The sequence below is a fragment of the Thalassophryne amazonica genome, chromosome 11, assembly GCF_902500255.1.
Source record: "Thalassophryne amazonica chromosome 11, fThaAma1.1, whole genome shotgun sequence".
NCBI lineage: Eukaryota > Metazoa > Chordata > Actinopteri > Batrachoidiformes > Batrachoididae > Thalassophryne > Thalassophryne amazonica.
Window position 1 is genome coordinate 22,878,416 of NC_047113.1, and position 13,136 is coordinate 22,891,551.

A 13,136-nucleotide genomic window follows, 5' to 3' on the forward strand; every position below is an offset into this window, starting at 1 on the left:
AGTCAATCACAAGTTGGTGTCGTGTGGGCAGGCTCGAGGATAGGAGACGCCTGTCCACAGAAGAGTCGGAACCCACATGATTTCCACCGCCAATGGATCTGGAACACCCCGGAGCCGCCAAGTCCTGAGTCCCCAGGTGGCCACCGTCTCCAGCTGTCAGATCGGGTACTGCTGGCAGAAAACAGAAACAGTTAATAGTGGGTGTGAGTGAACACACCCAGTAAACAGTCAGCAAACGAGTCCTTCTTCGGGAGGAGAAAACACCTCCACCTCCTGTTTTCACAAGTCCTGAGTGTTACCGTGCAGACCCCAATTTCCACTTGTTGAGTACTGGAGTGCAGAGCGGGAACGCCAACTCCAATCAACTCCCTCTGACTCGGCTACAAATGGAAAAGCTGCAAACTCACAAAATCACTGAACAACAGCTACCAGCTCAGATGCAAAGGTACGTTACAACAAAGCTTAGCTGAGATACGTATGTAGACGGCTGAGAGTCTACCTGTACGGTTTGACGATTTCTCAGCAGAGGTGTGGTGTCTTCTACAGGCTTTTATGGGTGAGGCATGATGAGTAGATGAGTGACAGCTGTCAAAGTTCCTGGTGCTCCTGGCGGCGAATGCGCCCTCTGGTGCCTGAAGCCCGCCTTCAGGCAGGGCGCCCTCTGGCATTGGGCCAGCAGTACCTCCTCTTCGGGCGGCCCACACAACAGGACCCCCCCCCTCAACGGGCGCCTCCTGGTGCCCGACCAGGCTTGTCAGGATGTCGTTGGTAGAAATCGGCCAGGAGGGCCGGGTCCAGGATGAAGCTCCGCTTCACCCAGGAGCGTTCCTCGGGTACGTACCCCTCCCAGTCCACCAGTTATTGGAATCCCCGGCCCCGTCCACGAACGTCCAGAAGCCTGCGGACGGTCCACGCAGGCTCTCCATCGATGATTCGGGCAGGAGGCGGCGCTGGTCCCGGAGTGCAGAGGTTGGAGGAGTGACATGGTTTTATCCGGGACACGTGAAAAACTGGATGTATCTGCAGTGAAGCTGGCAGCCTCAGCTTCACTGCGGCTGGACTGAGGACTTTGGTGATCGTAAATGGTCCGATGTATCTGTCCTTCAGTTTTTGGGAGTCCACCTGCAGAGGGATGTCCTTAGTTGACAGTCATACCTCCTGCCCGGGCTGGTATGCAGGGGCCGGGGTACGCCGGCGGTCTGCATGGTCCTTAGCCCTTGTCCGGGCTTTCAGAAGGGCAGAGCAGACTGTACACCACACCCGACGGCACCTTCTGAGGTGGGCCTGGACCGAGGGGACCTCGACCTCTCCCTCTACGGCTGGGAACAATGGGGTCTGGTACCCCAAACACACCTCGAAGGGGGAGAGGCCGGTCGCTGAGGAGATCTGACTGTTGTGGGCATACTCGATCCAGGCAGATGTTGACTCCAGGCCGTCGGGTGTGCGGAGGTGACACACCGCAGGGCCTGCTCTAGATCTTGGTTCACCCGCTCTGCCTGTCCATTTGTCTGAGGGTGGTACCCGGACGAGAGGCTCACGGTGGCCCCCAGTTCCCTACAGAAACTCCTCCAGACTTGTGAGGAGAACTGGGGACCATGATCCGAGACTATGTTCGTGGGGATACCATGCAGACGCACAACGTTGTGGACCAGGAGGTCTGCAGTCTCCTGGGCTGTCGGGAGCTTCGGGAGGGCCACGAAGTGGGCCGCCTTGGAGAACCGGTCCACTATCGTCAGGATGGTAGTCATTCCCTGGGACACAGGGAGACCCGTGACAAAGTCCAGGCCTATGTGGGACCAGGGGCGACGAGGCACCGGCAGCGGCTGGAGGAGTCCTTGGGCCTTCTTATATTCTGCCTTGCCCCTGGCACAGGTGGTGCAGGCCTGGACGTACTCCCAGATGTCAGTTTCCATCGATGCCCACCAGAAGCACTGCCGGACCACTGCCACAGTTCTTCGCACCCCTGGGTGGCAGGAGAGCTTAGAACCGTGACAGAAGTCCAAGACTGCAGCCCTGGCTTCTGGTGGGATGTATAATCTCTTCCTAGGTCCATCTCCGGGGTCTGGGTGTCGTGTCAGGGCCTCCCGGACGGTCTTCTCCATGTCCCAGGTGAGGGTTGCGACGACAGTGGACTCTGGGATTATGGTGTCCGGTGGATCCGACAGCTCTGGCTTGACTTCCTCTTCATGCACCGGGGCCGGGGCATTGGACCGTTGGTTTTTGGTCCCGGGGTGGTACGTAATTTGGAAGTCAAACCGACCGAAGAACAGTGACCAACGGGCTTGCCTGGGGTTCAGACGCTTAGCGGTCCAGATGTACTCCAGGTTCCGATGGTCCGTGAAAACCGTGAAAGGAACTGTAGCTCCCTCCAGAAGGTGTCTCCACTCCTCAAGAGCCTCTTTCACAGCTAGTAGTTCCCGATTGCCAACGTCATAGTTCCTTTCAGCCGGGGTCAACCTGCGGGAATAGTAGGCACAAGGATGGAGAACCTTATCGGACTCCCCGCTCTGGGATAGCACGGCTCCTATCCCTGAGTCAAAGGCATCCACTTCGACTATAAACTGGCGATCAGGGTCGGGCTGCACCAGAACAGGTGCAGTCGAGAACCGACGTTTCAACTCCTTAAACGTGGCTTTGCACCGATCCGACCAGGTAAAAGGGACTTTAGTGGAGGTCAGGGCTGTCAGGGGGCTTACAACCTGACTGTAGCCCTTAATGAACCTCCAGTAGAAATTTGCAAAGCCGAGGAACTGTTGCAGTTTCCTACGGCTTGTTGGTTGGGACCAATCTCTCACCACCGCAACCTTGTCCGGATCAGGGGCGACAGAGTTGGAGGAGATAATGAACCCCAGGATTGACAAAATTAGTGCGGTGAAACTCACACTTCTCGCCCTTCACAAACAGTCGGTTCTCCAATAACCGCTGCAGGACCTGACGTACATGCTTGACATGGGTCTCAGGATCCGGGGAGAAGATGAGAATGTCGTCGAGATATACGAAGACGAACCGATGCAGGAAGTCCCGCAAGACGTCATTAACCAATGCTTGGAACGTCGCGGGGGCATTTGTGAGGCCGAACGGCATGACCAGGTACTCAAAATGACCTAAGGGGGTGTTAAATGTCGTCTTCCACTCGTCTCCCTTCCAGATCCGGACCAGGTGGTCCGCATTCCTAAGGTCCAGTTTCATGAAGATTTGGGCTCCATGCAGGGGCGTGAACACTGAATCTAACAGAGGTAATGGGTATCGGTTGAGACTGTGATCTCGTTCAGCCCTCTGTAATCAATGCATGGATGGAGTCCGCCGTCCTTCTTGCCCACAAAAAAGAAATCAGCCCCCATAGGGGAGGTGGAGTTCTGGATCAACCCAGCAGCTAAGGAGTCCCGGATGTAGGTTTCCATTGATTCGCGTTCCGGATGTGAGAGGTTGTACAACCTGCTGGACAGGTACTCAGTGCCCGGTACCAAATCAATGGCACAATCGTACGGACGGTGCGGGGGCAGCGTGGGCGCCAGATCCTTGCTGAAGACGTCAGCAAGGTCATGGTACTCAGCTGGCACCGCCACGAAATTGGGAGGGACTAGAACCTCCTCTTTAGCTGTTACACCGGGTGGAACCGAGGATCCTAGACACTCCATGTGGCAGGTTTTGCTCCACTGCGTCACTACCCCAGATGGCCAATCAATCCGGGGATTGTGCTTTAGCATCCATGGAAAACCCAAAATCACCCAGGAGGTAGAAGGTGTCACAAAAAACACAATCTCCTCCCTGTGATTCGCAGACACGACCAATGTCACGGGCTGTGTCTTGTGTGTGATTAATGGGAGAAGGGTGCCATCTAGTGCCCGTACCGACAAAGGTGACGGTAAGGCCACCAGAGGGAGCCCCACCTCCCTGGCCCATCTGCTGTCCAGCAGATTCCCCTCCGACCCCGTGTCTACCAGTGCTGGGGCGTGAAGGGTTAGATCCCCACTCAGGATCGTTACTGGGATTCGTGCGGATTTGCGGGATCTCCCCTCGTGAGTGTTATGGCCCACCCTTAGCCCAGTCTCTAAGGGCGGGCGTTGTAGTTTAACCGTTTGGGGCAATTTTTCTGTATGTGCTCACTCGAGCCACAGAAAAAGCATTCCCCGCAGGCCAGCCTCTGTTGTCTGTTTTCTGATTTCACTTTAGCCCTGCTCGTGTCCATAGCTTCATCAGCAGGGGGAGCTGTTGCCAAACGGAGTTCTCTGGCAGTGGAGCGGGGGGACGGCGGCACCCTTTCGGACCCGGAAGGAAGAGGGACAGCTCGTGCCCGGCCACGCCCTTCGCCTCGCTCCCGACAATGTTCTTCCAGTCGGTTGTCTAACCGTATAACCAGATCGACAAGCCCATCGAAATCCCATGGCTCATCCTTCGCCAGCAGATACTTATGAAGGCGGCGCGGAGTGCAACATTATTCCAGTCGGCCCTCGCTGCTGCAATGCAGAAGTCGACTGCATAATCGGCTGCACTCCGACGCTCCTGTCTCATCGACAGCAGCACATTCGAAGCGGTCTCGCCTCTATTGGGGTGATCAAACACTTGTTTGAACTCCCGCACAAACCCAGTATATGTCATTAGGAGCCGTGAATTTTGCTCCCAAAGTGCCGTAGCCCAGGCGCATGCCTCTCCTCAAAGCAGGTTTATTACATAAGCCACCCTGCTGGCATCAGACGCGTACATAACAGGACGCTGTGAAAAGACGAGCGAACACTGCATCAAGAAGTCAGCGCATGTCTCGACACAGCCTCCGTACAGCTCAGGAGGGCTTATGTATGCTTCGGGGGGGGGGGGGGGGGGGTCGTGGAACGACCACTGGAATGTCTGTATCTGGCACTCGGGCAGCAGGAGGAGGTGCCGCAGCAGCGCCCTGCGCGTGCGCTTCCACCTGAGCGGTGAGAGCCTCCATCCTCCGATTGAGTACAACATTCTGCTCGGTTACCAAGTCCAACCAAGCAGTGAAGGCGGTTAAGATTTGCTGCAGCTCACCTAATACGCCTCCTGCTGGCCCCTGTGCACCCTGTGTTTCCATTGGTGGTTCACCTGATGGTTGACGCCCCTCGGGATCCATGACGTTGGCCGAGAAATCCTGTTGTGAAAAGTGTGATGACACGGACCCACAACAGTGGGTATAAATGAACGGTCAATGGAAATGCAAAAGTGACAATTTAATGTTGTGAAAAGTGCACAACTGATACAGATACAATTTATACTACAGTCAATCACAAGTTGGTGTCGTGTGGGCAGGCTCGAGGATAGGAGACGCCCATCCAGAGAAGAGTTGGAACCCATACGATATCCACCGCCAACGGATCTGGAACACCCCGGAGCCGCCAAGTCCTGAGTCCCCAGGTGGCCACCGTCTCCAGCTGTCAGATCGGGTACTGCTGGCAGGAAACAGAAACAGTTAATAGTGGGTGTGAGTGAACACACCCAGTAAACAGTCAGCAAATGAGTCCTTCTTCGGGAGGAGAAAACACCTCCACCTCCTGTTTTCACAAATCCTGAGTGTTACCGTGCAGACCCCAATTTCCACTTGTTGAGTACTGGAGTGCAGAGCGGGAACGCCAACTCCAATCAACTCCCTCCGACTCGGCTACAAATGGAAAAGCTGCAAACTCACAAAATCACTGAACAACAGCTACCAGCTCAGATGCAAAGGTACGTTACAACAAAGCTTAGCTGAGATACGTATGTAGACGGCTGAGAGTCTACCTGTACGGTTTGACGATTTCTCGGCAGAGGTGTGGTGTCTTCTCCAGGCTTTTATGGGTGAGGCATGATGAGTAGATGAGTGACAGCTGTCAAAGTTCCTGGTGCTCCTGGCGGCGACTGCGCCCTCTGGTACCTGAAGCCCGCCTTCAGGCAGGGCGCTCTCTGGCGTTGGGCCAGCAGTACCTCCTCTTCGGGCGGCCCACACAACACTTACAGGCAAATATGCATGACCTGAGCAAAACATTCAATGAAACATTAAAATCATACCAAAATATCAGGTAACATGTTCACTTATTGAATTTGGCAGGTCAGGTTGAGCAGAAAGTCTCACTGGATTCACAGCCCCATGAACGTCCCAAAAACCAGACTAGTCTGCAAGATGCAGATTTGATGAAATCAAATGATTTGTTGTGATGCAGAAGGACACTTTCAGTCTGTGGACCTGGAGCATTGAACCATACAACATATTCATTTTATATGACACTAAAAGCTAAGCACTATATATCAAGCATATATCTATGAACCTCTGGTCACATGCTCACATGTGTTGCATTTAACATTCAGAAATACTAAGTCACACTTGTGCAATAATTATGTTGTCTAATCAGCATCTTGATATGCCACACCTGTGAGGTGGGATGGATTATCTCAGCAAAGAAGTGCTCACTAACACATATTTAGACAGATTTGTCAACAATATTTGAAAGAAATAGTTTTTTTGTGTATATTGAAAATGTCTTAGATCTTTAAGTTCAGCTCATGAAAAATGAGAGCGCAAACAAAAGTGTTGCGTTTGTATTTTTGTTCAGTGTAGAAATATGCACAAATGTTTGTGCATTCATTTTATACATTTTACTCTGAATTTTTCCTGAGAATATGGTGAACCATTCCATGTACCGTAAAAATGTACAGTTAGCGTATCATGCACATATAGATTACATCAAATTGTTGTGTTGGAGGTGTAACTCAGTATATGCAGTCTACATTTTGTTGTGTATAAATGTGTAAAATTGGTTATTAATTTATTTGTTTTATAATAGGAAATCTAATGGCTGTTGCTGCCAGTGTAATTTTTTAACTTCTAAGCAATTAGCTGGCAATCAGACTTTCAGTTTTATGCTTTTCAGTCACACACGAGGTGTGGCAGCTCTCTTTATCAAGCTGAAAACTAATCTGCACACTATCACACTCTTTGACCTTCATGCTTACACGAATGTATAAAATTGAACAAGTGTGTTTTCTATCACCTCATTCAAAATGTGGTGATAGTACCCAGGGCATAAAAACAGTCAAGGCTATGGCACTCTTGACATTTGACCTGAATGACCTTGACCCACATGATTGACTTTTTCTTTGACCTTGCAAGGTCAATTCTGAAATCCACATCTCTGCATTTGGGCAAAATTGGGTTTAAAATCAAATTCTGAAAAACTTTTTTTTAAGGTGAATTTCAGGGTCAACCCCCATTGGCATACCAAGATGGTTATGTATTACAGCCCTTCCTTTGGATGATTTTGGTCTCTTCTTCCTATGATTCTTCTGATGTATGATGAATCCTATCCTGGAGAGATAGAACCTGGGACATCTGTAGTAGTGGAAGTCATTTCCAGGATTGGGTGGAGGTTGCTGCCGCTGCTTCTTTCTTCTGCTGCTTTTCTGTATCCTAGCTTACTTTGAGTCTTGAAGTACGGTGCTGTTTAATGTGTGGATGGCCTGTCTCCAAGCAGTGTAGTCTGCTGCCAAAGTCTGAAGTTGGGATGGGGGAACTCTGGAATCTACAGAGTGTGGACTGGAAGTGATCATGGAACCTTTTTCTTTGGCCCATCAAGTGGTTGTGTTCCATTCCAGAGGTCTCCAAGCTTGGTCGAATGCAGCAAAAGAACCTGGGAGGAGTCAGCCAACAAACAGACAGGCAGATTTGTCTTTGATCCTAGTAACTGACCTTTGGCAAATTTAATCTTGCTGAGCTGTTATAGAATGAAGCCCTATATGTGTGCCAAGTTTGATGCAAATTGCAGTGAAAAAAGTTAAATTTTAACCTTTCAGTCCCGAAATGTCCCTTTTGCAAATTTACCATTTTCTGGACAATTCTAAAACCTACCAACATAAATTTCTCTTTTGCAAATTTGCCATTTTCTGAAAAATTCTAAAACCCACCTACATATGTGTGCAAAATGCATCCAAATCAGAATGAAAAACTTTAATTTTAACCTTTGTACAATCCAAATTTTGACCTTTACACCATTTGCTTTTGGCTTTTCCAAAACAATCTCTTTTTTTGGGCAATTCCAGACTCAACCGACATCCACATACCATGTTTGGTGGAAATCAGGCCAAGGATCTGGATCTGGAGTAGGGCCACAAACACACAGATTAATGTTGCTCAAATTAATGTGATGTATTTATTGTGCTGTTAAAACAAAATCAAATGAGAAGCACTTCTTATTATCATTGATGACATTTCCAGGAGGCGTCAGCAAAGCCATTAAAAAAAAAAAACTAACTAAAAAACAGACCACAGAAAATGACATAGTGCAGCCACACACAACAAAACATTCTCACAGTATTACAACAAAATAAAAAAGATGAGTGCCACCACATATGAATGAATAGATCAAAACCATAACACTAGATATAAAAGGCATTTTAAGGAATGTGTCCAAAAACAGTACAAAGTGAACAGGATGAAATTGCTGGATCTTAAATGATAATTGCTGTTGTCAATGTGTAGGAGACTTTAGAGGTAATGACGTGGCAATGACATCCAGCAACTTACCAAGGTCACTTCATCAACAAGCCACAATTCAGTCACTGATCTCTTAATTCCCTTGAAATGCAAATCAATACATGAAGCAATTTGTAAACATTTCTAAGAATCCAGGTTGCTGTCACTGTCGGCCTGTACAGGGAATGACGCCAGGCAGGTCGCTGCCCTTTAATGTGCTCAGCTGTGCTTGGCATCAAACAGGTTTTGTGGCGAGTAGAGCCATGTTAGTTGAAGGCTGTGACTCACCTCTGGACTACAGACACACAGAGGGCCTTTGTTTTTATGAACTCTGATACTTTGATGCAGGTTAAGAGCTGACCGGGTAATGCTGTGCGCTGATAGCAACATGTTGACCGTCAGACAGAATGAGAACAGTTGTTACATGACTTTGAAGGGGAACACATTAAAGGTCACATGTTTCTGGTACTCAAAGCTGTCATGAAAACACGACATAACTGATGATATACATAATGCAATATGAATATTCCTTTGCTTCTGCAGCACCTTTGGCTTTGTTGTCATAGTTGGGGAGAGTCAACCAAGAGCATGCATTTGGATACGGTGCATCCGGAAAGTATTCACAGGGCTTCACTTTATCTACATTTTGTTATGTTATAGCCTTATTTCAAAATGGAGTAAATTTATTGTTCCCTCAAGATTCTACCCACAACATCCCTTATGCTGCATTTGCAAATAATGACGGCACATCACGAATGCCACAAATTATACATTCTTGGCCGCTGATCACGAATGTGATGATTCAGGGCAGAGGTCTCCTCAGGAACTGCTGCAACCTGTTACCAGGCGTTACGATTAATGGCACATGTTGCTGGAGAATTATCACGAACCATTATGCACAGTCAACAATAATGTTCCGCGTAACAGCACATCGTTAAGTTCGGTCACGTTGTGAATGAGGCGAATTGTCTCCACACACACACCCATATTCATCCAACTGTCAGCTGCTGAACAATTCAGATCGCTCCAGTTTTTCCTCAACAGCCACAGCAGAAGAACTTTGTGACTGCATGCTTAGTTGGTTTCTGTGCCATGGAGTGGTGCAGAGAGGAGGAGGACACGGACAGAGGCAGATGTGTGGCTTCACGCGGCTCATGTTTTCCCAAATGTCAGGCACATGCAGCAGGTGCTCACTGAGGAACATTGGAACAAGACTTTTAGCTGACTTGGCGTCACTGTCCTCCTTCAGCATACTGCAGCAATGAAACAGAATACGGTGCAGCAGGGTTTAATTATGCACATGTTAGGAAAGAACACTGTCACGCTCCATTAAGCATCATTACTAATCAAGATGGCTCAACATACTCAGTTGCGACCTCCATGACATGAGGCGAAATGACGGTGGTGCGTGACATTCGTGGAAGATTTTTTGACAGCCAAAAACATGCTCCACGAAAAGCACGAATAACACGCACCAACATGCACTATTAAGAAACCTACTCTGTCAGGAATGTGCCAACAATGATGCAAATATGACAGTCGTAATGTGTCTTGCCTATGTGTAAATGCACCATTAATGACAACATGAAGCAAGTTATTTTATTTGTATTATTATTGCAAATTTATTTAAAAAATAAAAGCAGCAGAAATGTTTCTGTACCCTTCCCCACATTTGTGCTTCGAGGCAATTCTGTCTCGGAGGTCTACAGACAGTTACTTTGACTTCATGCTTGGTTTGTGCTCTGACATGCACTGTCAACTGTGGGACCTTACATTTAGACAGGTGTGTGCCTTTCCAAATCATGTTCAATCAGCTGAATTTACCCCAGGTGGACTCCAGTTAAGCTGTAGAAACATCTCAAGGATGATTAGTGGAAATAGGATGCAGCTGAGCTCACTCTTAACCTTCATGGTAAAGGCTGTGAATACTTGTGATTTCTTAGGTTTATTATTATTATTATTATTATTATTATTATTATTATTATTATTATTATTATTATTATTATTATTATTATTTAAATAAATTTGCAAAAATCTAAAAAAACCCATCAAAACAAAACAAAAAACAAACAAACAAGAAAACATTTCCACACTGTCATTATGGGGTATTGTGTGTAGAAATTTGAGGATAAAAAAAATGAATTTCATCCATTTTGGAATAAAGCTGTATGCTTCACCTTTTCCACAAAATGTGGAAAAAGTGAAGCAATGTAAATATTTTCTGGATGCACTGTAAGTGTAGGTTAAAAAGAACAAACATATATTCATATTTAAAATTGTTTTATTTAAAGGCTGTGACATTTAAAAATTATGATAATTTTCTATCTGAGACAATACGATTTGGACTTTGGTGGAAGTGAGTCACAAAGGCAAACACCTCATCCATCCATTTTCTATACCCACTTACTCTAATTATGGGTCACAGGGGGCTGGAGCCTATCCAAACAGTCATAGGGTGTGAGCCAGGGTACATCCTGGACAGGATGCCAGTCTGTCACAGAGCCACATATAGACAAGGAAACACATTCACACCCGTGTGGACAATTTCATTCATTCATTCATTCATCTTCTACCACTTAGTCCAATTAAGGGTTGCGAGGGGGGCTGGAACCTATCCCAGCAGTCATAGAGCGCGAGGTGGGGTACACCCAGGACAGGACGCTAGTCTGTCGCAGGGCCACAAACAGGCAAACAAACACAGACACACCCATACACACACCTACGAACAATTTAAAGTTTCCAATCCACCTAACCCGCATGTCTTTGGATGTGGGAGGAAGTCGGAGCATCTGGAGGGAACTCACGCAAACACGGGGAGAACATGCAAACTCCACACAGAAAGGCCACAGATGAGAATCGATCCCATTACCTTCTTGCTGTGAGGCAACAGCACGAACCACTAAACCACTGTGCTACCCTGCAAACACCTCAATTCATTTTGTTCACTTGCGCTTTGTTTCATGCACTCTGTTCCTGTTATAATGGTCTAAGCAGTGGGTCACCCCTCTGAGTCTGGTCTGCTTGAGGTTTCTTCCTCAAAAACAAAACAAGGAAAACTAAAAAAGAAGACACCACAGGGAGGTTTTCCTTTTCATGTTTGCCTATGTGCTTTCTCAGGGGCTGGTAAGCTTAGACCTTGGTGCTTTGCAAATACATTGAATTGAATTGTATTTAATTTTTTTTGATTACTTGAGGAAACCTCAAGCAGGCCAGACTGGTGTGATGGCCATCTGATCTGACCATACTAGCAAAACAAACCAACATAATAAAGCAAATGCAAAACAAGGAACTGTCAAATGCAAAACAAGGAAATGTCAAACATGCTGACACAATTTTTTTTTTTTTTGTTAAGCAACCGTATGTATTGAGTCCAATGATCAAAATGACAGATGGCTCAAAAAACAAAGAAGAGGTGAAGAGCAGAGTCCCTGTAAAATGGGCTACAATTGGTAAGTCAGTGTTTACACCCCTCACAGTGTTGTTGATCATAGGATGGTAACTTAATGCCTAGGTACACCCTGGACTTCAAACAGCTCCCACACATAAGGTAATGTCTGGATTTGGGACTGATGGAAATATGGGTGGGTGAATGTACTGTATGTATTTTTGGTCAGTATAATATGATGATAGATGTCATTCCTGTAATCAGTAGTTCCAGTCGTTTCCTTTAGAGGTCAAACTTATGTGGTAATTCCCCCGTTTGTACTTGGCCTGCAAACTTGTATTTTATTTTATTTGATGTAATATCATGTGTCAGTGGCATGCAAACCTTTTGTGGTTGGTATGATTATGCAACTAAAGTCTTCTCTGTAGGGATGGATGCATCCCTCAAATGTGCCACTGCCAATCGACAGGCAGCAATGCTCCTGTTCACTCCTCTGCTCCTGCCTGCCTGCAATGCAGGTGTCATGATCCAGCCCTTGTCCTCATCTTGTGTCCTGCTGTTCCCGTAATTCAGGTTTAAGTTGTTATTGAGTTATATTTTGTTTTTTGTACATCTATCTGTTCTATTCACAGTTTGTCTTCATGTGTGTCTTTGGGTTTTGAGTATTCATCACTTGTGTTCCTTCTAATTTCAGGTTTTCTGTGTTCGACTTCCTCCCTGTGTGTCTGTGTGTATTGACCTTTTCACCTGGTCTTGTCTCTTGCACTGCTGCACCTTGTTTGTCATCACACCTGCCTTCATTTAGCTCGGTTTTCACCATAGTACTAGTTCCTGTTTATGTATTTATGTACAACCCCAATTCCAATGAAGTTGGGACGTTGTGTAAAATGCAAATAAAAGCAGAATACAATGATTTGCAAATCCTCTTCAACCTATATTCAATTGAATACACCACAAAAATGAGATATTTAATGTTCAAACTGATAAACTTTATTGTTTTTGTGCAAATATTTGCTCATTTTGAAATGGATGCCTGCAACACGTTTCAAAAAAGTTGGGACAGTGGTATATTTACCACTGTGTTACATCACCTTTCCTTCTAACAAAACTCAATAAGCATTTGGGAACTGAGGACACTCATGATTGGGTATAAAAGGAGTATCCCCAAAGGTCTCAGCCATTCACAAGCAAAGATTTGGTGAAGATCACCACATTGTGAAGAACTGCATGAAAAAATAGTCCAACAGCTTAAGAACAATGTTTCTCAATGTTCAATTGCAAGGAATTTGG

General features: G+C 46.8%; 1 long non-coding RNA gene across 1 annotated transcript in view; it reads right to left on the minus strand.

Moving 5' to 3' along the window:
• LOC117520952 overlaps positions 1–10,988 on the minus strand; it is a 28,362-nt gene extending 17,374 nt beyond the window's left edge. Inside the window, exons 1-2 of the long non-coding RNA XR_004563830.1 lie at positions 10,976–10,988; positions 2,500–2,505 (exon numbers count right to left, since the gene is read on the minus strand). This is a non-coding gene — a long non-coding RNA (uncharacterized LOC117520952). The remainder of the gene's footprint in view (positions 1–2,499; positions 2,506–10,975) is intronic.
• Between the last annotated feature and the right edge of the window lie 2,148 nt (positions 10,989–13,136).